Source organism: Passer montanus, unplaced genomic scaffold (assembly GCF_014805655.1).
Source record: "Passer montanus isolate IOZ18808 unplaced genomic scaffold, ASM1480565v1 scaffold79, whole genome shotgun sequence".
NCBI classification, from domain to species: Eukaryota; Metazoa; Chordata; class Aves; order Passeriformes; family Passeridae; genus Passer; species Passer montanus.
Window position 1 is genome coordinate 3211001 of NW_024373145.1, and position 27971 is coordinate 3238971.

The 27971-nt window shown below is 39.1% G+C and overlaps 1 protein-coding gene across 5 annotated transcripts in view; it reads left to right on the plus strand.

The window, feature by feature from the left end:
* The window catches only part of HS3ST5 (heparan sulfate-glucosamine 3-sulfotransferase 5), a 191773-nt gene that overhangs the window by 153109 nt on the left and 10693 nt on the right, over positions 1–27971 (plus strand). The window contains exon 1 of one of the 5 annotated variants that reach the window (XM_039731602.1): positions 6062–6225. The exons of 3 other annotated variants lie outside the window; for them this stretch is intronic. The gene's annotated coding sequence lies outside the window, so the exon portion shown is untranslated. Of the gene's footprint in view, positions 1–6061; positions 6226–17964; positions 18073–27971 lie in introns of those variants that run through there. One more of the 5 variants, XM_039731606.1, reaches the window with a different exon arrangement.

Consider the following 27971-nt stretch of genomic DNA (forward strand, 5'->3'; position numbering starts at 1 on the left):
GGTAGAATAAAAAATACCTTTTAATTGTGTTAGCAGAAGCTAATTCTGTGACTATTTTATATATATATATATATATATATATATATATATATGGTTTTCCATTTTAAATTACATGAGAAATTAAGAGGAAAATAACACATGTTGAAATATTTGAGCAGGAATTCAGCAGAAATGTTCACATAAACCCAAATATAGGAGTTTTTGTTATCTTCCTAAGTACTGCTACCTGCTTAAAATATTCACATTGAATGATACTTTTGAAACAAATTTTGATAGTAATTAGGAATAAGGAGTCTCCAGAATTCAATAGAAGCAGATATAATTTTTTCAGGCAAATATTTTTTAAAATATATCCAGACCTTTCTTCATATGTGTGTGTATATTATGTCCTCTGTGACCTCCCTACTTCTCACAGAGAAAAATCTGGGAATTTGATGCATTGCAAAATCCTAATATCACCCTCCCACCACACACTAATTTATAAAAATATTTTTCCTAGAAAATGGCTGTCTTTCAAAAATTCGAAGCTATGGGCTACGTTCTGCCTGTGTGTTTTGGTTTCCTCTAAGGTGGGCTGCAAGGCAAGCATGGGACTCCCTGAGTTCCTAGCAACAGCAGAGTGAGGGATCATTTTCTCTCATGGAGAGTGACAGCACCTTAAAGAAAGGACAGTAGAAACTGGACACCTGATTTCTTCAGAGCAATTTTCCAAGTTCTGGCCTTAGTTTCAGGAGCTTGGTGGGAAAACAGAAATTTCAGGCACTGTTGTAGAAAAATAGCATGGTAAGCCTGCTTGGAGGAGTTGTTGTCCTTGTGACAGGTAAAAGAAAGGAGCACCTTTGTGCTCCAAGGGAAAAACAAAGTAGGAAAGTAGAGAGCACAGAATGCTGCTGGTAGAGCTGCTTTTGCTGCCTCCAGTACCCACACTCTGCTTGAGAAAAAGGGGGATTCCTGCTGTGGTCATGCTGGCAGTGCCTTGGCCCTGCAGCTGGAGCACTTCTGGGCACCCATGCAACCAGCCTTCACTCAGCAGCCTCTGCAGCAGCTTGTCCTGACAGCCCCGCAGCCCCCAGTCCCATCTACACTTCTCTGGTATTCTGGTAACTGCAGCATGATAAGATCAGCTCTGCAAGGTTTACTGTCAATGTGGAGGGAATGATCCCTTGCTTATATCATTCTACAGACAAGGTTCATCATTTGTTAGGACAAGACAATATGACCTTAAGTTGTGCCAGGTGAGGTTTAGATTGGATATTTGGGGAAATCCTTTGTGAAAAGTGCTGTCAAACCATGGAACAGGCTTCCCAGAGAACTGGCAGAGTCAGTATCTGAAAGATGTGCAGAGATGGCACTTAGGGACACGGCTTAGTGGTGGACTTGGCAGTGCTGCACAGACAGCTGGACTCCATGGTCTTCAGTATCTCCCAACATAATTTGTTCAATAACTCTGTGATTCCTTGATTCTATATTTTCTGCAACAAGGCTATGTTCACACAATTATGCAAATAGCTAATCATAATATTGATTACAAAAAAACATCTTTGCCTGAAATTATCAGTATCTGCATGAACAGTGACAAGGGCAGATGCAACAGAAATTGTACAGGAACTAGTGTATACCTAGTTCAAACAACTGTTTTACATGCATCTTACTTTTTAAAATTATCCATCTCTGGATGGAGACAGCAGCAAGAACTGAAAAACAACAGGTAATTCTTACACAAATGCACCTTCCTCTGGAACAGCTGGGCAAATCTGATTAGAGATTTTTGAAACTAAATTGGACGCTTCATCAAAAGTGATTGTTAGCAGAAAGTCTGCATGGAAAAACCACAAGATAACATGTCACTTTAATCTTTCCCTCCTACAGTATGACTCCATTGAATTAAAATTATCCTCGGCTTTTGCAAATCTATTTCCTATAAGAATATATTTGATGGTCCTCAACAAGTTTGTTCCTAGGCCTGCTAAGCACAAGAGAAATTTTATTTTGGTTTTGCAGTAGTACTGTGAAATCATAACCTTGTTAGTTTTGGGGTTTTTTTGTTGGGTTTTTTTTTTTTCCAAAAGGATCTTTTTTATGTATATATATGCTTATATAATGAATACAAATACCTGATGTTCATAAACACAGCAACCATCAGTGTAAAAGTTAGTGTCAGGCAACACAATATGAATCTTTCACTAAATCAATTTCAAAAAGTGATAAAAGTGTTGTAGTACCTGGTAATCATTATTTAACTTCTCCAGGCAAGACATTAGTGAAGATTTTTATGAAAAGTCCGTTTCTTTTTCTTACTTCCACCTGTCCCATACCCTAGATAATCTGATCTCAGTACAGGTCCAATTTTACCCTATCCCTTCATTTTATATCCTCTCGCAGGATGACAAGTACCGAGGGCTGCACCCACAGTGGTAAGACAGCATCAGGACAGAGGCTACAGCACTTGTCCTGTAGTTGTTCAGTAGCTGAGAGCATTCTCCCTGATGTGCACTTGGGTTCAGGCCACCTAGAATTCCCTAAGTCAATGCTCCAGCACTGTTCAGGAGGCTGTATGTAAAATAGCTGTGGTCACCCTGGTTTAGAAGGTATTTAGCCTTCAGGTTGTAAACTTCTTTTAAGGTCAGAGAACAAGCTATAGAGAAGGCTATGGACTTCTTAATTTACCAGTCCCAATGTAGTGTTGGACACTACAATAACAATGACACTTCAAGGCTTTAACACCTCTTGGCACCATGTGCATTCTGCCTTGCAGTGTTACCACATGGTGGAATATCAGCCTTTAGCATGAAGAAATTGAGTCTCGGGTGACACGTGCAGTTGTGCGTGTGACTGCTATGGGCATATACTGGGAGAAATACTTATGTAAAACAAGCAAGCATGTGCACCTTTTAGTGGAAAATCCATCTCCCTTAAATTGTATCTCCAGAGGGCTACTTAAAATGTTTTTTAGCAGCATAAAGATGCAATATTGTGCTCAGTAATTCTTAGTACTCTTTGTGGCAGGAAAATTGTTCTCCTAATCGTGTACTCCTGAGAAGCATAAAAGAAATAAAGCTATTGATATTAGTTCCTGGACTCTGAAGAGATGCCATTGCAATTTTGTCACTATACTACAGAGACTTGTTCATCAGCATTAGACTTTTAATTGTTGCAAACCAATACAGAATTAATTTAATTGTGTCTTTTAAAAACATCCATTCTGTATAAAAGTACATTTAAAAATTACCCCAGTATGTTTCCCTAATAGATGTTAACATTGCTGGATATGTATGCTGAGATGTTTGTTATCCTTATTTTGCTTTGCAAGTTTTACTTGAGATCAAAGGGCTTAGATATCACAGCAGACACAGGATGTGCAACATTCATTGGTACCTTTGCACGTCCTTACCTGTTTATGTCCCTGCCTGTAACACTCATGTAGCCTTGCTTGCCATTGTGTGCCTGGGTCAGGATTATAAATATAAATAGGCAGGCACTTGCACACTGCTGCTGTGCCGGCCTGGCTGGGGAGGAGCAAGTGGCAGACACCAGTGATGAGAACTGGACATCCAGGCCAACAAAACTGTCAAATGTACAAAGCTGCCATGGCTTCACACAAAGTGTTCCAATTTCTAACACCAATACAAGACAAAAATTTAAAATATGTGATTTTTTTAATTATGATAAAGAATGGAAAAGAAGATGTTCCCCAAATACTTTTCTTCTAGCTGTATGTTGATTTCCTTACATTCTATGGTCTCAGGATCAGAATTGTTGCAATTCTGAACTTCAGATGAAGCCAAAGCAGAGAATGAGTCATGAGCAGGATTTTGTCCTGGATTCTCTGATGTTCCTGCTGAGGCCAGAATTTCTCAGCTCTGTAGGGGTTTCAATTCAATCCACATCCACATTTGTGCTGGAATTAGTCTGGTTGAGGCAGGCGAATGCTTTTTCAGCTGCATTTCACCTGATTAATAACCAGTGTGTTGCAAGCCCCAACCGACTCAGGAATAAATGATTAGCAATGGATCTTGCTGTCAAAAGAAATGATTGAGGACACAAACTGAATAGGATTAAATTTGACACCAGATTTTTAAATAATGAAAGCAGAAAAGTACCATATCCTGAGCACAACCCAGTCACTGACTGAGAGGGTCAGAAACTAATTTCCCCATTAAGCAAGTTCATCAACAAATGAACATTTTGATCATATTTCACCATGTTGTTTCTTAATAATTTTGTGCCCTTCAGTTCCGGGAGCAGGAGAAGTAGGGAGAAGGAAGGGGCCAGCAGACTGGTCTCCCATAGAAACTGCTAGGAATAACTCGCTCAGATTCTCTCAGTATAGGGGGAAAGAACAGCCCTGAGAAAAGGGGTCTGACGCTGTGTGCCCAGAGGTAGCAGAGTTAGCACTGTGTCAGGCACACCTTATGAAGGGACACATTATTTATTGGACACTTTAGACACTGGTCCAAACTTGGGCTGAACTTTCCAATCTGCCCAGAGGACAGCTCTACTCTGACCACAGATAATCAACCACTACCTAGGCAAGTTTGTCTTAGTCTGGTAATATCCCTGTTCCTAATGGCAGTTTCTGGGGTTTTTAACAATGTAATTTTGAGAATCCTAATTCATGTACACCTGCAGAAGTTTATTGCTTTACAGTTACAAAACTTTTGTACTTGTAAACAGGTGTAAAAAAGATACTCAGAAAACCACTTGATGATTTTTTTTTTTTGGTGTCACATCAGCCTTTACTCTCTGATTCCAGAAAATATAATATGAAAAAACAGGACAACTTATAGTGGCGTATCATATTGGAAAGCAGCCTAAGCATGGTATTGGGTCCGGTCTTTTGCAAATATTGGACCAAATACATTGTGCCAAATGTTTTACACCAATTAGCAACTCATTCAGAGTTGTGTCATGCACAGAAATCATTTGCCTCCATGAATGATCATAAGGTGTTAAAAAAATTTAATACTTGAATCCTGGAAGTAAATCCTGGAATTGCATCCCCAAAAGAGAATTATCTTTTGCAGATTGCATGCCAAGCTTTTTCTGAGTTATTATCACAGATGGTGAAAAATTCCCATGGCCTTATACTCATGTTATTTTTCATTCCAAATGGAGTCCTTTGTGAAATAGCAGCGTGATTGCATATGTTTGAACTCTGACTGTCCACTTAAACGTATGCTGCACTTCAGTGGTGTGGTCTCTGGGAGGGAGTGCTAGGCTCTGTTACAGGAGGTTTAGGACAATTTATTTTCACCCCAAGGCCACTGAAACCCTGCCTAGCATTATCTCTGCTAGACTGTACTGTTAAACTGGAACAGCCAGAGCTGAAACACAGTCTGTCATGCGGTTCTTAATCCAACAGAGATGCAAGATTCACAAAGGCCAGGCTAGTTTCTCTCTATCCTCTGCACCCAGGTCCTTGTATCCATCACTTCCCTCAGCTCTCCCCAGTGACTTTTCAGCTCCAGAGCTATGGATTTTCTCACAGATATAGTGGAAAATTAGGCATGGTTGGCTCTGTAATCTCGGTCATTGGGCTGATGGGTGAACCCAGACAAGAGGCTTCAACTTTATTTCCTTTCTGCCTGTGCCCCTATGCAATGGGGAAATGATAAAGGTGAGGTCCTCTATCCTGGTGAAAGATCTTCAGTAGTAGTCTCAATAATTAGGATGAGATTATTTAATTGACAGAAAAATCAGATTTAAGGTTATTCAAGTGACCTTTCCTCTTGGACCTCTGATTTTCTTGTGACTATATCAACTGCTATATAGTGCCGGTTTTTACTTGGTGTAGTAGGTATGCAGAATATTGTTTGAAAGTACATAGTATCTACAAAAGAAATCAAACTGCAAGTATTCTTATCGTGGGTGTGAAATTTTCTATCTGCTACAAGTTTGGGGATGAAGATACTGCTCACATTTTGCAGCTAAGTAGCCAGTGAATTTTAGATAGGGTGTAGGGGCAGCTGGTCAGCCTGACTTCAGCTTTTCTGGTGTGTTTGTCATCTGATAGGGACAGAGCTGACTTCCAGCAGTCCTGCTTTCATCCTTCACCCTCCTGCTGCTCCATGGAGCTGGCTGCTGTGTCTGTGCACCGCCTACATTCGTAGCTTCTGGGCAACAGCCCATAACACCATGCAGGGTAATTTCCCTCAGTTCCCACTGGTGGAGCAGTATAGATCAGCTGGAGCATGCTTGTGGACTTGGCATTTAATGGGCTTTTTGGTGAGTAGTGATACAAGCCTTATGTATCTGGTACTGGTACATGGAGTACGAACCGTAATGAAATGGATCCGTTCCACGAGAAATACAATTTTATGCTTCCTAATTGAGCAATTAATTTAGCTTTGCCTACTATTTCACAAATGTCAGGGGATAAAGTTGAGAACAAGTGGTTGCTGCATTTGCATCAGGAACTGAGGGCTAAAGAGTTGTGCAAAACTGGTAGTATACAGAATTGTATACTATCAATATATATTAACGTTTGGATGGCTTTGAATGGAGAGTTAATTTCACTTTTTCACTTACTGGTTTGATTTGAATGCAGTCCCAACAGAATAAGAATGCAGATTTAAAGTCTTGTCTTTGACTGATCTCTGTGAGTGTCCTTGAAAGTCCTTTATTCTAACTATGACTGCACTCTTTTCCTCTGGGAAACACATACTGTCCTGTAACTCTAAACTAGTAAGAGACAAGTGTCAAGAAAACTTGGATGTTTAAATCAAAATTGATTTGCAGGTCCAAGACCACAGCTATTTCATACAGGTGTGGGCCAGTCTATGGAAATTTTGAAAAATTATTAACCAGCAAATTCTGTCTAAAATATTCTCACTGTGTTTCATCCAAATGATACCAGTTTTATCCACTTAATACAGTCTTAGTCTGAATAAACCTTAGTTCAGTCATAAAAAAACCAATGTTTTTGCTTAATAAAGTGATAGCAAACATGTTTGCTATGAGCATGTACTCATTTACTATACATTATTTTAATATTGTGTGTATCTATTATGTAGAAAATTAGAAATCTAATCCAGAAAGCCCAGAGAAGATGAGGCAACATTTTGTTTGGTGTAACATCAGTTCCACACTACAGAGGAATCCATTTTATTTAGGGAGAATCCCCATGAAAGCAGTGAAGGCAGTCAACAAGATTCTTTACACAAGTGGGAGGACTCTGATCATGCGTATCTAAAATGTGCCATAGAAAAGACATAATTGCCCATTTTATGGCATGTTGGACTTCACACAGAGTCTGCTTCTAGCAAAGAACATTTCTTAGGAATCTCATCCAATAAATGAATCCTCCAGGCTCTTGTTTTCAATGTTGTGTGCACTTCCTTGGTGTGAAAACTTCTGTGGACCATCCATGAGCTAAAAATTCTCTGAGGTGATGTGCTGAGACTCTAGGAAACAAAACTGATAATGTTGTACCTCCTGGGCATCTATCTGTACTCCTTCTTGTCTATATTCAAAAATCAATATGTGATGATGTGGTTTTAGAAGGCTCACTGTAAGCAAGTGGCTATTAAAATGGCATTAATAGTGCCTTAGGCAAATTGGTATTTGTTAAGCATATGGATAATACTATTAGCATGACATATAGCTGGCATCTGAGTAACAGTCATCAGTATATTTCAGGCAGAAGGTGCCTACTTCATGGGTCAGTTCTCTGGTGAAATATATAGAGAGTTAAATTGAAATGAAATAATTGCTGAACCCAATGCAATTTGGAGAAACGACTTGCTCCCTACACCTTCCACATAACCCTGAGATTGAAGAAAAAGCTGCAGTTAGCTGAGGGGGCCTACTGAGCAAAAGGTGATGAGGGTGCCGTCATCACGCAAATAAAAATATGACACAGCACCACACCTGTGCTGTGATGAAGTGCCCAATATGTGTGTGTCAGTGGCTCCACAGGCTGTGTTCTGTGTATTTTGAAACTAAATCTTTCTTCCTCCTATTGACTTCTTGCCCTCTGGTACATTGAGTTGGCTGCCTGAGATGCTTTCACTAAGTACAAAGTCAATTGACTGTAAGTAGTGATGAAGAAAATGCTGTGTGATTAATATTACAGTTCAAGCTCCTCTGATCAGTCACAGAAAGAGCAGTCAAATAAACTCAACTTCATTTCAGAGAATCACACACTGTTAATAGTGGAGAGTCTGCCTGGAGCCCAAAGGGGAAAAACAAGCCACTTGAGGCAAATCTCTCTTCTTTTACATAGAACAAACTGGTTGAGCAGTGTTAAAAGCTGCTTATTGATTTGTGCCCAGTCTGAAAGCCATGCAGTGATGTAAATGAAAATGTGTCAAGAGTCAATATTGATTTTTTTTCTTTTTCTTCTTCTCTTTTTTTTTTTTAAACAAGGCCACCCCACTTGGGAAATGCTGTTAGCTATACCACTAGGTTTGTCAGTAAGTGAAGTAAGATTCTTTTCCACAAGACTACATATGTCCAGAAATCAAATTTATTTCTTTTACTGAGGTAATATAGACAGCATGCTGAGAGCAACTATGTTCACAAAACTTGGTGGTTTTTTTGAGAAAATTGTTGGTGAAGAAGAAGAAATGAGAGAGAAGAAATCAAATCTTAGAGAAGATAAAATTTGCTGGGCTGAGCTTGCAGTATAATACTTGCATAGTAGACCAATTTTTTTCTTTTTAAATCTTTGCTTGCAATAGATTTGTGTAGCAATATAAATTATATTCAGCAAGAGCCAAGGACAAGGAAAGGGTAGAAAGGGAATCCTGTTGTCCCTAGAGGAGTGTGCACTCAGCTGGAGGAAACCTGGCAACAGTTCCCTTTAGAAAGAGGGCGTTTGCAGGTACAAGACCTACAAGAGTCCCTCTTTCACATGAAGGCTAGCAGAAGATAAATGGGTGATCCCTGAAGGGTAATCCAAATACATTATTTGTTGACTTCACATTATGCTTAGTGAGGGATATACAAAGCAGTTTAAGAAAATACAGCCAGCAGTTGCCTATGTTTTCTCCCCAGAAGAATCAGATGCAAACAGTAATAACTGCCGTGCTCAAAATCAATGCTATATCTTTTTGATTAGATTATAAACTGCAGCCAGGTTCTTTTAAGTAACATTTCTACCTTGTTAACTCTTAGCAAGTAATATTCTTCCAGTCCTTTGACAAAAGCTCCTTCTCTGTAGCCAAGATAATCTTTTTTCAATCTGTGCCACAAAATCTGGCAACTAATTTCTTACACCTCAATTAGAGGTGACAAGAGGATGTGGCAGACAGCCCATTGCAGCTCTGATCTTCTAAGAATGAACAGCTACCCACAAGGGAGGGTCATATTTAGTGTGGAGTACAGCATGTAAGATGTTTTTTACTTTATTGGCACTTTCAAGGATTTTGGCTACTTCCACAGCTCCTAGCTTTTCTTCCTGGGCAGGAGAAACGTGCTTCATCTATGGCAGTGGCTCTCTTCTCTTCATTCATTCATCTCAGTTTGCTTCTTTCCATGAAAGAGAAATATTTCTCCTTCTCTATATCTACCCACAAGTCTTTCAACTATAGTCTTTCTGGGGTGACAACAGAACTATTTCAAACTAAAAATAAATAAACAGAGAAATTAAATTCTAACTTAGAGAAGAAACCAGAGTAAGTATCACAGAAGAAAAATGGCAGTCTTCCAGCTACTGGCAGAAAAAGCTGCCCCAAACTAACTGGTGGTAAATCAAAAGTGCAACTCCAAACATATTAAGTGTGTGGAAATGCTCCTATCAATTTCATGTTGCTAAGGTTCAGCTGATTAAAATAGAAGTTCATTTTTAAGCTCCAGCAAATTGAATTTGGGCTTCTATTAAAGGCTGCAACTGTTATAAATGTTATAAATGGATGCCTGGGATGATGAACTGAGAGTTGTTCAGTGAGAGACGTACACATGGCTCACACTTTCTTTTTCATCAACTCAGACAGGTTTTTGATCCTTTTATTTGCTTTTTTCTTTTTTTTAACATTTTGTTGCCAAGCAGAATGATAACTATAATGTAGTAATTTTTTTAGATTTTTAAAGAAACACAAGGGTAATAACATCTTCTGTATAAACTAAATGTAATTTGTCATAAATCTGGAAAGTAAGGCAATATTGATGTTGTTCATCCATTCTGCCTGCTTTGGCAGGCAGCTTGCTTTCAATTTTGTATTATAACCATTCAGATTTATTATTATTAAAATTCAGGCAGAAGGAGAGAGAAGAAGATATAAAACTATTCCACTGCTCTGCTATGTTCTGTACATAATGTTCAGAGATAGTCACTCAGTGAAATTCCACAACAGAAGAAACCAACAAGAAATATGAAAGAGAAAATACTCACAAAATGGATGTATTTTATCAATCTGTTTTAAAAATGTATGAATGGGAGTGATCTGGCATTAACTACTTTCCAAACATTTTACTTGTCTCACAATAATGCTCTGTGAAAATGATTTTATTTTGTTGACACCACAATTTCCAGTGCTGTCTCACACCTTTTTATTCTGGGAACAATTGAATATGAGTGTCTCCAGCCAACTTTGGAAACACCTACTTCTTCTGTACATCTTAAGAATTAAACAGGAGAGGGGCTGCAAGTTAGACTCTCTTAGGTGCTCTGGCATTTGGAAGATAGGTACTGAGAAGCAGAGGATTTAGCTATCATCTCCTCGACTCCCAACTCCCTGGTGTGGTGCTCCACCTTGGAATTGTGCTGGAAACACTGGAACTAATATGAAATTAAATGAATGGGAAAGAAGCATCTGCCTCTGACCAAACAAACATCTTCTTTCTCTTGACATCCTTGACTGTAAACCCCACTTTACAGATTGGTGCCAAGCCTTCTTTCAGTATTTTATGAATCAGACACAATGTTATTTTACATTTTTACTTGGTGTTTCTTTCATTCATCCACTCATTCATTCACCTGGTGTGAATAAAGGCTTGTGATTAATTATTTGTTCTGGAGCAAGGACTTGAATCTTGATAGCCTAGCTGAGTGACCTACTTGTTGTCAGTAATTAACCACAGCCTTAGACATGTTCTGAAGACACGTCTCTGAAACAGCATGACTAGAAAAATGGGTAGAGAGTTGTCTTGTTTGAGAATTCATCTTTAGGATATTTGGTTTGTGCTAGGACTCACCTGAGGTGCCACCACTTTTCTTTCAGCCTACCCAAAGACACGCACTGTCACAGTTCTGGCATCTCCTCCAACCCATGGAAGGAGAAGTCAGTCTAACACCAGTACAGCATAAAAGCAACAGTTGTAGCTGAGTTCTGAGATGCTGTTTGGCTTTTTGGGGTATTTGTCAAGAGTGACCTGAGCACATGATGACCTAACATCCACTCAGTATCAGAACTGCCCCAATGCAGACACAAGCTGCAGCAAACAAGGGAAGATCTCTTTTCCTGGGAGTCCTGCTGGTTCACCTAACCAGTCACCTGGAAGGTGAGGGCTCACATGCTTCACCAGGCAGGGCAGAGGGAAGAACTCAGAGCAGCCACTGGTTTAAATAGCAGGTAGTTTTTGAAGCAAAGAGGAGAAAACAGTCCTTTTTCCCAGCTGAGTGCCCTAATTGCTGCCCTATGGTCATGCTCTGTCCTGCTCTCTGGTCCAAGGAATCTTTAATTATTTAATGTAAAACAAAAGAGCTTTCTCAGGAGCTGCACAAAGTGCTCTGTCCTTCTCTCTGTCTCTGGGTACTGGCATATGCATGTGCATATATAAAGACACCAGCACACAGATGAAGAGGCTGCAATTATCTTGGGAGGTGAGATATGTGAGTTTGAATCCTCTTAGGCTGGAGGGCAAGGGAGGATTAATTTTGCTTTGCTCACAGTCTTATACTAGAGGATTTCACAGGGGGTATTGAAGGAGGGTTAGTAGAGTGACCTTGGGAATGCTCTATGTCTGGTAGTATTTTGTTAAACACTAAGTTGTTTAACAGGATAGAGGATGATAAGTAGGGGGAAAGAGGCAAATCAATTTATCTCAAAACTGTACTGGTTAAATTAATCATTTAAATGATCCCATCTAGGGGCTTTATAAGATGCACACTTTCATGAGTAAGCCACTTGTCTTTTTTTACAGATTAAATGCTTTGAAGTCAGTATAATGATATGTTCAATTTCTCAGCACAGGACGCAGAGAGTACACATGATAATAGCTTATCTGTTTTTATTTTTGGATGAATCTTTTTGAAATATCTCCAGTATGCAAAAAAAAAAAAAAAAAAAAAAGATTAAATAATAGTATGGATGAAATAGTAGCTGTCCATTTTTTCAGAGAAATCTCTGTGACAAACAATGTAAATAAACTTGTTGTTTAATGTTTTCTTTGTTTCTTCAGGTGATACATTCAGGGTAAATTCAGATTGTAAATGAAGAGTTTTTGCATGCATTTCAGAAAAGAGCATAGTATGTGACTCACATGAAAAGAAAGAGGGGGAAAAAATTACTCATTTTCCTCTCTCTAACCCAACACTTTAACCTTCTTTAACACTTTCTAGGAGATGCTTCTGTCCTCTTGAATTCAACACAAGTTCCTTAGTCATGTACTTGGAAGAGGGAAGAATCTGAGTTCCATTGCTTTAGGAGTGGGACAGAGTGGGAAGACGGAAAGTCTTGTGTTTTGTTTAGAAGAAAAGAAGACAGATGTATGGAAGCAAATATTGTGTGAATAGGAATATAGATCACGCATTCAAAAGCCTTTAGAAATCCAGCCCTTCTTCCTTTTCCTTCTACCAACCCCATGAAATTATTCTGGCTTTGATCCCGTCCCCCTTTCTCTTTGTCCAGTGGCACAGAAGTATGTGACCCTGAGAGGTATCAGTTGACATTTCCTTTCCTGCCCAACTCAGATCAGGAGAAGGAACTGTTCGAAAAGTAATGGTTATTAAATGGATTTTTAATGTAAGCTCAGTACTTTTGGTGAGTGTTCGTGACAAAAGAATTTAACCTGCCTGATTACTTTAAAAAAAGAGCAAATAAATGTAGGCTGCAAACAAGTTAAAATGTGATTTCTAATTTATTGTAGTGCTTAGGAGCATATTTTAACTCAATTTGCCACACTCTCCATGATTACTGTAGACTTGTCAGTGAGAAAAACTCTTTGCAGTGAACTACTTGGATCCTTGCCCTTAAATAAAAGAGAATTTTTATGTCTTCTAATCAAGGATATTGTTTACAGGGCAGATAACTGTTAAGTCTTCTTTCCATTATTGACTACATGATTTGTTTCCTCTTGCAACTGCATTTAGATGTGCTAAAACCTCTCTTGGCTGTTTCTCATCTTCTCAGTACCTTGTTCCAGTATGTGACTGCAGCTCAGTTATAGCAGAAGAGCTGAGTATTGAGCTCAAGCTACTGGTCACCTATGCCAAATAGCTGTGGCAGTTGTTTTTGCTGTTTGTTTTCTGCTCTGCAACAAAGCATCAAAACACGCTTAGGGAATAGTGTATTATTGGATACTGATATAAAGACTTCATCAGCCTAATGGAACAATTAACTCAACCATTCTGCCACTCTTGATCTGCAGAATTTTGCTTTAAGATTAGAGTGATAAGGTGAAGATTAACACCTCTGGGTCAGTGAGGCTGATGAGACATGATTTATTAATCCTCAAAGAAAACCTTAATTGGACACTGGAGCACTCTCTTCTTCATTGTTAAAGTCTGCCAATTCCCTGGATAGTCAGAAGAGATGGTGAGGATGATAGACTTACTGTAATTAGATGCACCAAAACTCAAGTAATGATTTTTTCTCCTGGGAACACCATGTGTTATTTTATTCAAATAAATCACTGCTGATATCTATGAACACCTGAGAAACATGCCCTACACATGGTCATTGACTACCCAAACATAACTTATAGAAAGGAGCTGCAGAACAGGATTCATAAGAATCCTTTGATTTAGAGAAACTGTCTTAAATCCCAGCCTTCAGAGCACAGAGAATTTACTGTGCAAGCAGGTTAATGATCAGGTTGATTTATCCTTTTTTTTTACTGACCATTATTCATTCTTTCATCATGTTCTTTCCATTAAGAGGCACTGATTTATAGGAGGAGGAAGCACTCCTCTAAGGAGTTTGGTAGGTTTTGAAACTAAGTCTCTGAAACACTTTTTTTTTTAAAGAAATGTCTTTTTTGCAGGCAGTATAATAAATAGGTTCATTATAATGCAGCATGCAGCTAAAGACAGGAGAAAAGTCCATAGGCATACAATTCTAGCTGCTGTACCTCAGGCTCAGGAAACAGAGCTTTGTGATTTGAGGATTCATTAAGACACTTGGTGTAGTGCAACCCTGATGAAATAAGTTAGCAGTCTCATTAGGGGGTTGGAGCAATCATTTGGAAAAAAGCCTCCTTTACTGCATTTGTTTACTCTGTCACAGGAAGCATGTCCTCAGTCAACTGGGATAATCGTTGTCAGCATTTTACATAGTTACAAAGCAAGCTAATAAGCCAGATTGTCGAATTATGTCAATCATGTCTAAACAGCAACAAACAAATTGCTCTATGCAGATGGGAAATTTGTGAGAAAGCTTAAATATTCAGTTCAATGGGAACAGTGCACACTGATAGGTCATGGTTTAACACTAATATCTGGAGGAAAGTGGCTCTGGAGCAAGATTTCTGTCTCTATACATTTTTTTGTGAGGCTTTTGACATTGAGGGCACTAACTGAGTAGACACTTGTATCATTAAGTATTGCATCCTGGTTTTCCTGCCTCGACGCTGTACACACCACATTATCACACTGGCATATTAGCTGTCTACCCCTTGCCTCTGCTGAAGTCCTCCGGTTTTATTGCAGCTTCACACTCAGATTGACTTCCCAAGGCTCTAGCCACGGAAGAGATGAGAGCTGAGGAGTCAGAATTTTTTCTGCTATAAAAAGAAGAATATTTTATGTATTCCTATTCATCCCTGTTGGGGTTTGGAGTCAACTTTTAGCCCAGTAATCCTGATGTCAGCTTTCTGAGTGACAAGTGCTTTTGGCACTTGTCATCTTTGCACCAGACACTACTCTAGGGGGAAGGGCCCTGTTTGTGGCTGGTAGTTGCTGAGTGCTTGTGTGATTTCACCCCTGTCCAGGGTGCTACCTAAGGGACAAAAGAATGAAGAGTTCAAAAATGCTATAAAGCTTTCAGAATGCTTAAATAGACTAAAGTGAAGATTGCATCAAAAAAGTGAGATAAAAAGATGTTAATCTGTAGAAAGAGCAAAAGATCTATTAAATTAATCAATAGGTCTTTTACAGTGGCAAATATGATTTAGTTAAAGAAAACAGAGAGAGTGCAAGAAGAATATAATGAGTTTTCCACTTCTCCTAAAAGCAAGGGTTGAGAAGACCAGTTATTGACTGACAGCTATGTTCCTCAGAGTGGAAAATCACATTCTGGAGGGTCGGTCTCAGAGCTGCACTGAAGTTAGAGAATGTCTGCACTGTAGTGTCCCTCAGAAGTATGGCCTTCAACTCACAGACTTGACCTGGTTAGGAACACTGGAACGTAACACACCAAACCCAGCTTCTGTCCTTCCTCCTATTTAGAAGGAAATATCAAGGAGGACATATACATTGATTCTCCAGCAACTGTAACTGTGGTTTGGTGACATGAAGAATAATTATAAGAAAATAAAATGTACATTGTAGACAGAGACATTTGTCCAGGGTCCCAGGTAAAGTGACCTCTCCATTATTGTACACACCAGTGTAAGATACTCCTTCCATTACCTAAGTCCCAAAGGGGTTGATATTGGTTCTGCCCAAGACATAAATCTGATTTTTCAGTCTCGATGAAATGTAGACTTGTTTGTTTGGGGCTTATTTACTAATATAATGTGTCTTTAACCAAAATCTTTGTGTTCTGATACTGAAACCCAGAATTTTTATGGTTATTCCATATTGATGAATCATTGGCTCAATATTGACCTGTTTTTCCAAGCTCACTCAGCGACATGTTTACCTGCATTACTGTTGTATGTCATATGGTATTGACTTCCTCTGATCCATGGTTGTTGTCATTTGGGATTTGTTCATTCATACTTCATAATACAGAGTGCTTAGTCCACATTACATCCCTTCCTTACTAGCCTTTCTCAAATACAGTCATATACCCAGAGCCCAGTAATTTAGGAACTTAGACTTTTCTAACAGCTTAGATGCTTTCTAGCATCAAAGATTTAACTCCAATATCTTTAGTTATACTATTGTAACTTCCCAAGGCTGTCAAGGTCACAGTCTGGATCAAGGAGTTGCATAGAATGTCCTTCTTCCTAATTCTGAATGTTCATGGCCAATTGCAGATAAATGCTATTCGACAACTATTCCCTGAAATCTGGGCAAAAGGAAAGCCAGAAACACTAAATTAAAATCTTAATATAACACACAGAAGGGATGGGGGTGAACCAACTCAACTGTATCATGCCCTGTTTGGTTGGAGTGCTGATGTTATTGGTTTAAAACTTGACCAATCCTCTCAGATCTTTAGCACCCATAAATGTTATGTTGGAGCCTGATTCTCAAAGAGAGGGAACCAGGGAAAACCTAATCTGCCATCATGAAGAGAGGTGATGATATTTTCTTTTCTCTGTTTGAAACAGCCTTGGCTGAGCAGGAATTTAGGAGGCCCATGGGGTCTGTATGTGCTAGCAGGCACAGAGGTTGATTTTAACTTCATCTGGCCTTTTGGGAGAGAATAAATACATAGAGCATCTTTCTTTCCACATAGCTTCATAGTAAACTTCCAGAGGAATGTGAGCTTGACAAATCTCACTTAAAATTTTAATTAAAATAGATCTTCCATTTAAAAAGTCAATTCCACTGTAAAAAAAAAGAAACCTTCTCAGTTCTGCTTGAATCTCAGTCCGCCTAAAAAGACAAGCGTCAGTAAGCTGTTGAATCTTGCGAAGAAAACACACACAACCCAACTGATTGATTTTAAAATGCAATCAATTAGAAATCACAGCTGACTTTTTTGATTAGAACTTAATTTGATCTGGAATGGGTTTGTGTCCTTGCCTGCTATTAATTAGCAGTAATAATAGTATTGTTCTTCTATGGGAATTTGAAACAGATCTGCCTTCCTATAAGGCAGATGGTTGGTACAGCTCAAAGCACTCTGAGTCACAGCAGAGGTCTCAGCTCCATTACTCCTGTTGGCTGGCAAGGGAAGGCTTTGGTGGAAGAAAATGGTTATCCTGAACAAAGGAAGAACTTGTCAGTAGAATGAGTTTGTCTTTTCAAAGTTGCAACCTGAGAGACATTTACAAGCAGGAGAGGTTGCATCATTCTCACAGCACTGCAGCTCCCAAGGCCTGGACACTGGGGCACTACAGGGAAATGTGTAGGAATGCAGCAACATAGTGGCTAGAGCCTGCTGTAGAATTCCAGGTGTTAAACTGGTGTGAAATATCTGATCCACATTTCTGTCTAAAGCATTAAGCCAGACCTTTCTTGGCCAAAAGCAAACTCAATTGCATTATCTTCTGTTTGTTCAAGGGATAAGCCCAGCAGCTGTTCTTGTTGTGTAACATTTATATCTTTGCAGAGACTGCAATAACAGATATAACATTTGCAGAGGCTCTGTGTGCCAGGGCTGGCCCCTTCAGTGACCTTGGAAGGAGCAGGATGCTCAGCCCTGTGCAGAGCCATCTCTCACTGGCTGGAGACAACTGGAGCGATGGTTTAATTTTTCTTTCTTTTACATTTACACTAAAGACTAAATGCTGGTCATTTTTTAGAATTTCAATAATATTCAGCTTACAGACTTAACTTCAAAGTAATATTCGACATTTTCATAGATGGACAAAAACTTTTAGCATTCTTAGAGATAAAAGAGACGATATTTTTCCTTTTTTTTTTTTTTTTTGCCTGGTGCATCAAAGGGTACAAATACATTCGTACATCTAGTTTCTCCAACAGACCTTGCTAGAGCTGTGAGTGCTGAAGATAAGGAGTGTGAAGGTGCATCGAGTGCTGGTATCTTTTTACTCAGCCCTGTTCTTCAAACAGCAGTGTGAATAAATCCTGAAGCTGGGCACTGTATAAACTCATGTGGAATGGAACCTTTTGGGGTAAGTTAGACAGAATGAGGCTTAGTGACAGTTTTTATGTGGTTAGCCTAAGAGTCCATGTAGAAATCCATGACCTGAAGATATAAATAGCACAGGGAGCCCCTAGGGATCTCAGGGTGGGCAGGTGCAGAGAAATACCCTCTCCCTGGGTCTTACCAGCTGTATGGCTTGTCCCTGGTGTCCCAGGAGAGTGGGTGGATTGGGCAGAAGTCTCACATCTTCTCCACAGGATTTGCTTCCTATCAGCAGGAAACTGGGGAGAAGCAGCGAGCAGCAGGCAGCAGTCACCCCATAGCAGGAAATCAGCAGGACACCTGCACTTGCCTGAATGCCTTGCTCCAGGACCATGAGAATTGTTCTTCTGATATGCCATAGTTTGATAAATCTGCTGCTGCTGATACTATTTTGGCTTGTTTTCTGCAGGTTTAGCGGGTGAGGGTACTGAAACAGCACCTGTCAGAGACAAAAAAAAAGAAAAAATAAATAAACCTTCTACAAACACAAAGAGGAAGGACAAACTGGAAAACAAAGTTCTCTGCTATATTAAACTTCAACTCCATGATACTTTTCTTTACCTACTCATACATGTGCTTTATAAAACAGAATTTAGTGACTTCCTTGCTTCATCTAATACAACATAAAGGCATCTACAAAGACAGTCTGTTAGGCAACTATTAAAGAGACAACATTAGGACCATTAACTTGGAGGTAAGAGGTACTTCATCTCATTGTGCACTCTCAAGATGTTTGGTTCTGTTCGTAGTAACAACATGGGCAATGGCATAATCACACCTGCTTGGATTTTTAGTTGTGATCTGTACCACAGAACTACTAAATACATTAATTCTACTCAAACACAGAAGACTAAAAGTGCCTGCCCTTCTCAAGAATAAGAATTGCTCAAGAAAGTAATACAGGACATTAGTATATTAATGCACACAAACCCTACAAATATAGTTAAAAACAAGTAAAGTTGTTAGTTAGCAGCAGGAATGTTCATAGTATCATGAGAGAAGTATCCTCAAAGACTGAGAGATTAAAGTGAACCTGCAGAGAGGACAGAAATTTGAAAGACATCAGTGAATTAGTCCATAGCTGACATTAGCAACATAGAGTTATGAAATGCTGTAATACTGTTTCCTTATTCAAGGCTGTGATCTCGTATTTGCAGAGAATGGGCCCTGTTGCAGAGATGCCAGGGAGCAGATTGTTTGCCTGAGTGGCTGACAGCACAGGGGAAGGAGTTGTGGCACTGCCATCCATCCTCCATCCTGACTGGGGCCTCAGGTGGGGATGTGCCACTGCCCTGAAGCACAGGCAGCTCCATCACAGTGTCTCCCAGCCAGCTGTTCAGTATGGTTACTTCCTCACAGACTGGGACTGTTGACCAGATATTACCAGGTCTTCTTTGCACAGGTGAACCACAGCTGGACAGAAATGACCATAAGCCCCCTCACACTAGATCATCCTCTTTTTTTGCAAGAGGGCTTCAGTCAAAGAGTCCTGAGGAGGGGCAGGAAAGGGATGCATTGCAGTGGTGCTTTCCAGCAGAAGCAAAATTATTTTGGACTGATGTAATTGTGTCTGTTCCTGTATCAAACAATGAGGACAAAGTTTTCCATGAGGCTAAGCTATGATCTGGCTCCAGTGCATTATCACATTCTTTTACATGTAAAGCTACCTATATAAATTGTTAAATGGAAATTTTCCTGGTAGCCTGCTACTTGGTAATTATATCAGCAGAGCAGGGTGAGAGATGGTAGGAAAGAATATAAGTGTGTTATGGGATTAACAAAGGAGGAAGTCAATCATAACAAACATTTGCTTAAGAAAATATTGTACATTTGGGTGTGAAAAAGGACTAGTCTCTGTTTTGTATGTGGTAAGGGGAAGTAATTGAGAAGGTGTTCCATTCAGATGTTATTGCAGCTGGGAAGTTATGAGACAGCCTCAATAATTAACCTGAAGGTAACAGACTTAAAATATATTTTAAAAGATCCATCTCTGAATTTAACTAGCAAAGCACATAATTCACTGAGCTCTAATGGTGTTAAAGAATTTGTTTCATATTCCTTCTTCCATGAGAGAGACGGAGACAGAGAAGAAAACAGAAATATTTCTTAAATTAGCTTTATTTACATCCTCTTGTGAAACAGCAGGATGAAAACAGCAATGAAGATTCAAAGTCAAAAAGAATTCTGTCCACATCTCAGTCCTTCTCACATAATTTTGAAGCATGAGAGCTGAATAGAGGAAGAATGAACTGATTTCTTTTAAGTTTAGTACATTGCAAATGCAAAATGAATATCATTCTGCAGATATGGTGCCAGAGGACAACACAAGCTAACAAAATAATGGTAGTCCAAATAAATAATTTATGCACCATATCAAAAACTGAATGAGATAAAGACATAGTGAACACATTTGAAAATTTGGAAATTGCTCAAAGCTTTTCCTCCAGTGTCTCCCAAGAGGATGAGCATGGATGACTAATACACTGTGACTGTGTATAATTCATAAACCTTCCCTCATTTTTTGATTTTCAGTAGTTACAGTTTATAGCTAACAAAGGAACAGAGTGGAAAAATCCTGGTGAGAGTTGACAGGAGAACATAAACCAGCTGATTCCTCCACTTAGTCTATTCATAAAGGGCATCTGTTCTCATCCCAAACTACACATATATTTGCCATTAAACTTAGTACATTGAGAACAGAAAAAAAAAGGCTTCTACTCACATCCTTATGTCTACTTTATATTTATATTTTTATGACAGCTATTTCAATGTGTGATTATAACACAAAAATCCATTTCCAGGTGATTTGTTTTAAAATTATTCTGTTGTGGCTGTTGGTTAATGTTCAGACTAGATTTCTTAGGGATTCATTCAATGACAGCAGAGCAAACTCAGAGCAAACTAGTGAATGCTATCAGAAGGCAGTGGGGTGTTTCTGGATTAATTACATAGAATGAAACCTCCCCCATACACAGCCACATTGGAAAGATGTTTCTAAGTTAAAGAAATCTAAAAGTTGCATTCAGGTAAGATTTGCCTTGAAATGATTTTGATGATCACAGCCATGTCAAGTCACATTCTGAAGCGATATGGTGGGCAAAAGGGTTGTGTTCAACTCTGCATGTCAGCAATTTGCAATAGATTTTATGGCACAGCACAATTCAGTTACACAACCAATATGGTTTTCTATAAGATTCCTTGGAGTTTTGATTTTTTAACCAAAACCAGAAGATAGTGTCCTGTGGCTTCCTGAGGGAAACCCTCTGCCTCCTACTCCGAGTACACAAGCAGAGCCCAGCACATTTCTCAGCTGCATGACAAGTTTCATGCTGCTGAGAGGCTGGGAGGGCCCCCAGCCTCTGCTGCCATATGTCAGAGCAAGCAGTGTCTGCCCTGAGCCGTCACAGCAGACGTGGTGGAACACCAGAGCAGGAATTTCCACCCGGCTTCCCACAGTCACCAAACAAGTAAAGAAATCACACAGTGCTCTCAGGGCACCTCTGCAGATCTGTTGTTATGAGGGTGGGCAAATGAGAAAGAAGGTCACTGCTACCAGCAAGCTGCAGAAGTCACTTGAGGGGCAGCTGCCCTTTGGTGATCCCCTGTGCTCTGATCCCAACAAAAGGGATCCGTTCTCCCAGTTCCTCCCTGCCTGTCCTGCCTGCCTCTGAGAGCCTGTTGAGTGTTATGTGAATGTTGTTTACTTCATTAATTTTCTCCTGCCATCAATTGATGAATAAATTATTCATAAGTAAATGTATAAATTATTCTACCAGTTCTATTGATGATTGAATAATATTGACCATATAAATTATTCACTCTTCTTTTCCCCCACCAAATGACAAATAAATTATTTGTGAGTATTGTTTTCTTCATTATTAGATCAACTCTTCCATCTGTTGAGACATACATAAGATGTCACTCACTCTGGTAGCTGTACAATTTGTAAGCAGGACCCTTTAGGAACTATGCTTTCATGGACAAACAGAACTAGTTTTACTTTATTGTATATTCATATGGCAGTTTCTTTAAATATAAGGTCCTTTAGAACATGAGGAAGTGTTTTGTATGTTTCACAACCAAGTAGACAACATGCTGAGATATTCTGAGGTTAATTCTCACCCAATCAAGATATTTTTGAATTGTGCAATATTGTACTGTAATTTTACAATTGTTACAATTTGTACTGTAATTTTACAGTTTTCCATATTTGGACTTAATAGTCAGGGTTGAGGCTCCAGCCATCCCTTGATCCCAAAATGTATCAGGTTGTAGGTTCTGTAAAGGAGTATCAAGAGCAAAGCCAAACCACAGATACCTTGAGTAATTACCCTTACAAATGTGAACTGCATAGGCCAGTTATTTCAAGTTTCTGGATAAACTACATGAGTTTTTAATCTCGTTAGATCCATGCCTTCTGTCTCTTTCACTGATTCACCAGTAACTGTGTGGCAAACAAGTGACAGCTTCTAGTGGCAGGATTTCTAGCATATTTTACCATGCAGGCAAAATATGTGTATATCCAAAAATATGAAGAGTCCATGTGGTTATGATGGATCAGGGAAAAAATCAAAATTCGTTTTAAAAAACACATCTCTAGGAAAGTGATACTAAGTCACAAGCACCCACAAAGAAAGGATTGTATCCTCTCTATTCCACGAATCCCAAGTTCATCAAGACAATCAAACTGCATTAACATGAAATCAGATAAGGATCATGAATAGTATGCTGAAAAGTGTTCTCTAAGAAGTTGCTCAGAAAGAGACAGAGAGAGGATGCATCTCATGCCAGCAGCCCTTCAATAACTTTCCTTGTGTGAGGGCCAGCAAAGATCAGAAGCACGCACCTCTCTGCTGGCATTTGCTTGAGTCCGAAACCTATCAGTAATGTATGTGCAAAGATGTTTCAGTTGACTTTTTATGTTCTTTTTTTAGAACTTAAAATCATGAAGCTGTAATATTTGCCGAAGCTCAGGTTGCCCAAGGAGAGGAAAATGAATGAATGGGCTGTGCCAGAACAAGAGGACTGTCTGGTGACCAGAGAGCTCATTTATGGGGAGCTCTCCAGCACTGGGCAGCTCTGTAATACCACAACACTGTAAAAGCTGTTTCTTCTTGTTTCCCCCTTCCTTTCCACCCAAATGATCTCTGATCTGTTGTGGTTGTGTTTGAGGGTCCCAGGATGAGGGAAGAGATGACAATCTTGACTCCATGTTTCAGAAGGCTGATTTATGATATTATTATGTTATATTAAAATGATATACTAATACTATACTAAAAAGAATAGAATGAAATGAGCCATCAGAAGCTAGAAAGAAATGGAAAGGAATGAATAACAAAATCTTGTGACTGCTCACAGCCTTGACATAGGTGGCTGTCATTGGTCATCAAGTAAAAACAATTTCACATGCTGGGTAAACAATTCTCCAAATCATATTCCAAAGCAGCAAAACATGGAGAAGCTGAAGCTTCCCAGCTTCTCAGGAGAAAAGATCCTGGCAAAAGGATTTTTCATATAATATGTCTGTGACATTCTGTCACTCAGGTCAATACAGCAGTGTAAGATTTGCCCTTAGAACACATGCACAGCAGAAAATCCCAACTCTTTCATTTTCAGGAAAAGCTGTTAATAGGTCTGCCTCCCACACTGGACCACTAACAAGTTCTTGTCTAAACTGTCATTAATGTTTTCACTTAGATTTCCACATTAAAATTGGCAGCGCTTCTGAGGGAAGTGTTGTGGTCAGGACTTAACAGGGGAAGTACCAAGACTTTGCATTCTGAAAAATAACAATCTCCAGGGTCAAGTTTTTAAATTCTGTTTGTCCCTGTTCTTCCAGCAGAAGCCCCGTGGGATATGCAGACACAGAAATAGACAGAAAGGTATGACAGAGAAAGTGGGAAGGTGGTAAAAGGGTGCCTAGACAGAAGTGGTGTATTGAGAGAGCTGGAATGGAAGAATGCCCTTTGCGGCTCTGTTCAGAATGGATATGAATGAAGCATGGGTACATTGTTCAAGGGCAGAGAAAAGACCACTGCAGTGGCTGGAATAAAATGGTGAAGGGAGCACACAGGAAAAGCTTAGACATATAGGTGGGTAATGGACTGAATCTTTGGGACAATTATGACAAAGAAGTTATGAAATTTAGCCTGCATACAGAGACCAGTCTGAGCTGATCATGTTTCAGATTAAGGGTCTGAGTAAAAGACAGAGATGCTACCAATCAGAACAAAGTAGGTGTTCCATCTTAGACAGTGTGATGTCTATTCATCAGCACTGGAATAGTTCAGAATATGAGTTTGAATAGGAGAAATGAGATGAGTAAATGCACTGTATAAAGATATGAGCTGCAAAGAGGCATGGAGGGTACTCTCATGCAATGGTATTTTTTCTCATTGGGGGGTAAAAGCCAGGAGCAAAAATCTGCTGAGGCAGATTTACTGTAAGTGCAGTGTACTGTCAAAATATATTTGCAGCTCAGTTAAGTTTTTGCTGTTAGTTTTCCCATCAATGCTTTTAACTGCTAGTAATGCTCTGAATTTAGTTCAGTTTTGCTGCTTTTCTGAAAGGAAGTCACCAGAAAACAGAGCTGCAAGAAGCTGCAGAAGGCCACATAGATTTTGCCTTATATCTAAGAGAAATTTAATTTAAATTATCTGCCAGTTTCAGTTAATTAGGGAATGTTCAAACAGCCTTTCATATGTCTTATTTGAGATGTGATATTATTTGGGAAAGGGTAATTTTTTCCAAGGGGAAAAAAAAAAAGGAGCAATTGTCTATGGACATGATTCTAAGCAGTGGAAAAGAACATTTCAAAATTACTAGTATGTGACAAAAAGTAATTTTATTTTACACTAATTCATATTAAGCAATACTCCTCTGCCTTTCTATCCTGCACAACACAGTGAAACTGTTCATGATGAGGACTGGATCCTAAATGAAACACAAAATAAGAAAGCTCTGGATATCTACCTTTTTCTCAGAAGACTCATAATCTTCTTCTTTAAGTCTTTCCCAGAGCTGAAAAGCAACTGCTTATTCCTAGCATGACACAACTATTGGCCTTCTTTTATGATTTCTCTTATGACTTTTGCAGTCATTGCTTCCCTCTTCCATGTCACTGAATTTTTTCTTCAACTTCCTTTTTTCCTGTACTATTGTTATTTTTGGTCACCATTGCTTTAGTGCTGTCTTGAAGAAACAAGGCTGGTATTGTCTTTTAAAGACTGTGAAATTAGTATCTGTTATAACCTCTCTATAACCATAACTGCATTTCCACAGGATTTTCTATCTCAGTGTCATCAGCTCCACCATTCCTGAGAAATGGAACAGACAAGGAAGATGATCATTTCAGGAAGGTGATAATTTCAGAAGAAAAGGAGGGAAATAGCTGGGGGAGTACCATTAATCCAAAGAAAGGGGCCAACCCTATCAGATTAATCTCATGCTGTATGAAGAGCAGTATTAGGCAATATACTCAGGATGCTGGCAAGGTGACAGGCATCTGTATTTTGGACTAATAAGTCCTATTAAGATCTATGTGCTTGGAAATGTTCCTGGAGCACTGTAGCTAAGCGTGGATCATGGCAACCCAGCCATCATTGAGCAGAAGGCAGCCGCCCGCCTCGCCGGCTCAGATGCAATAAGGCAGTTTTCCTAAACAGATGTGCCTGAGACCTCAAGGGCATCAAAGCGCCTGAGATTCCTAACTGCTCTGACAATCTGGCAGCAGATCTGTTTGGCACAGGGCACCACAAAGTCAATAGCAAGCTTTTGAGTTGTTTCTCTCTTCCCAACACCATATTGCTCAATGTCTTTCAACGAGGTGCAAAAGAGAAAAAAAGAAAAAGGGAAGGGTCAGGCTGAGAAAGGAATGTGATAAAGAGCTGGTTATGGCCTTCTGTACTGTTGTCACTTGACACAGCAGCTTCCTAGAGATAGCACAATTATGGGTAGATGAGTCTTCAATGTGTCTGGAGTGAAATGTCCTGTGGGCAGTGGACTAAATAAATAGTCATTACCACTGTATAGACTTGAGAGAACACAGATATCTGGCTACCCAATCCAGCCCCGATGGGGAATTATGAGTCACAAATACTCTTTCAGCACCATGGTGTGCTAACTTCTGAGAAATGAACATATGTATTCTTATCTAGTATCCACATACAGATGCTGATTTTGTGGGTGGTCTCAGAGTCCAGCAACTACTCTGGAGAAAGGCTTTCATCACTTCTTTACGCAAAGAACCGGCTTCAAGGGCAGCTTAAAGACAGTCCTAAATGTCAAAATCTACAATAGCTGACCCAAAAAAAGGGTATTTTTAGGTTATTGTCACAGCTGTGGCATAACAGTATAGGAAATCTTTATGTTGGATTTTATCTGCATTATTTATTGTTTTCCGCCAGCGTTGCTGACATTTTCTTCTCCACTCTTTCAGTCAATATGAGTAATGAGGAGAAAAGGACAGGTCTAGTACACAGGGACACATATGAATCTGTGATCTTCTTCCATGTAATATTTCCTTCTTTTCTTTATTTGAAACCTGAGTCTAGCAAGTGTGCATTAATCTTATTTCATCCCATCTCAGGCTTATGCTATAGAGAAAAAATTAAAAACTGTAATTACTCATGAGAATTAAATTTCTTTTTTATATTAAAATAAGAAACATTAAGGATTTTTTTAAAAAAAATCCAAGTTCCTTTTCTACAGAGTCAGCACTTTATCATTCCCTAAAATATATGGTATTTTCAATTCTTTCAGTTCCCATTATCTATTTCATTTTACTGTGTCAAAAAAGGGAAGCATTTTGTCTCTTCTTAGACCATTCAATGCTATTAGGAATGAAAAATCCTCTCTCTAATGAAAAATCATGTTCTGTTTTATCATGATCATTCTAGTCCTTTAATACTGTTCACGTGGTGCAAGAGTTCTGTTGCAATTAAGGAAGTCACTACAGCACAGGCTCCTGGGGAAAAAGCACAGCAGCACTGTATCTTTTCCTTACTGCTAGCCCAGAATTTCCTTAGCAGTGAGACAGAAAAAAAGGAGTGTGGAGGACCTGGAGGAGAAGCAGGAGCAGTAATATGACTGGCTCTTCCAGGCAGACCATGACTAATACCATGAGCTGGTGAGGATGCACACAGTTTGAGGCATAAATTCCCTCCTTTCCCAATCACCATTGATTTCATATTCCAGAAAAACTCCAGGTGCTTGATTTGTATGAATTTTAGTGACAGTGAGAAATGAAAGAAACTGTAGTTAACATTCAAGAGGCATAATGTAAACGTTCCCAATGACAAGTTCCCTGACTTGTTTCCTATTACTGTATTTAAATCTCCTATAAACTCAAAGATCTTTCTGCAGTGTATGACAACAAATATTTGTTGGTCAACAGCTGACCCCTGCTGGTGTGAAAAATAAAAATAAAATTTAAAAAAAAAATTTAAAAACCCAATAAATACTAATAAAAACCACATCCTATTTATTATTTTTCCAGCCTCCTTTGTGCATATTTGCCTTTGGTTTGTACTTCATTTTGATTAATCACATAACTCTATCAGGACTGCATCTCTTCAGCCTGTTTGCAAAAAAAAAGGATGTTGTTGTTTCTTATACTTCCATCCATCAACCACATGCTATTCATTTATCTATAACATAGTCTCATGTCTGCCCCATGTGTCCAAAAATTTTCCTTTGATCATTTGCAAACAAGTTCCTGGAGATTTCTTGTTTCATTGTCTGTTTATTTAGAATAAGTGATTATAGCAGCAGATTCTCTTTTCTGTGCTTCTGCACAATTCAGATTTTTATCAGTAATGCCATCATTGCTAGTATGCTTCTTCTCCTGTTTTCTCCTACTCGTTTGACTTTCCCTTAACTTGAACC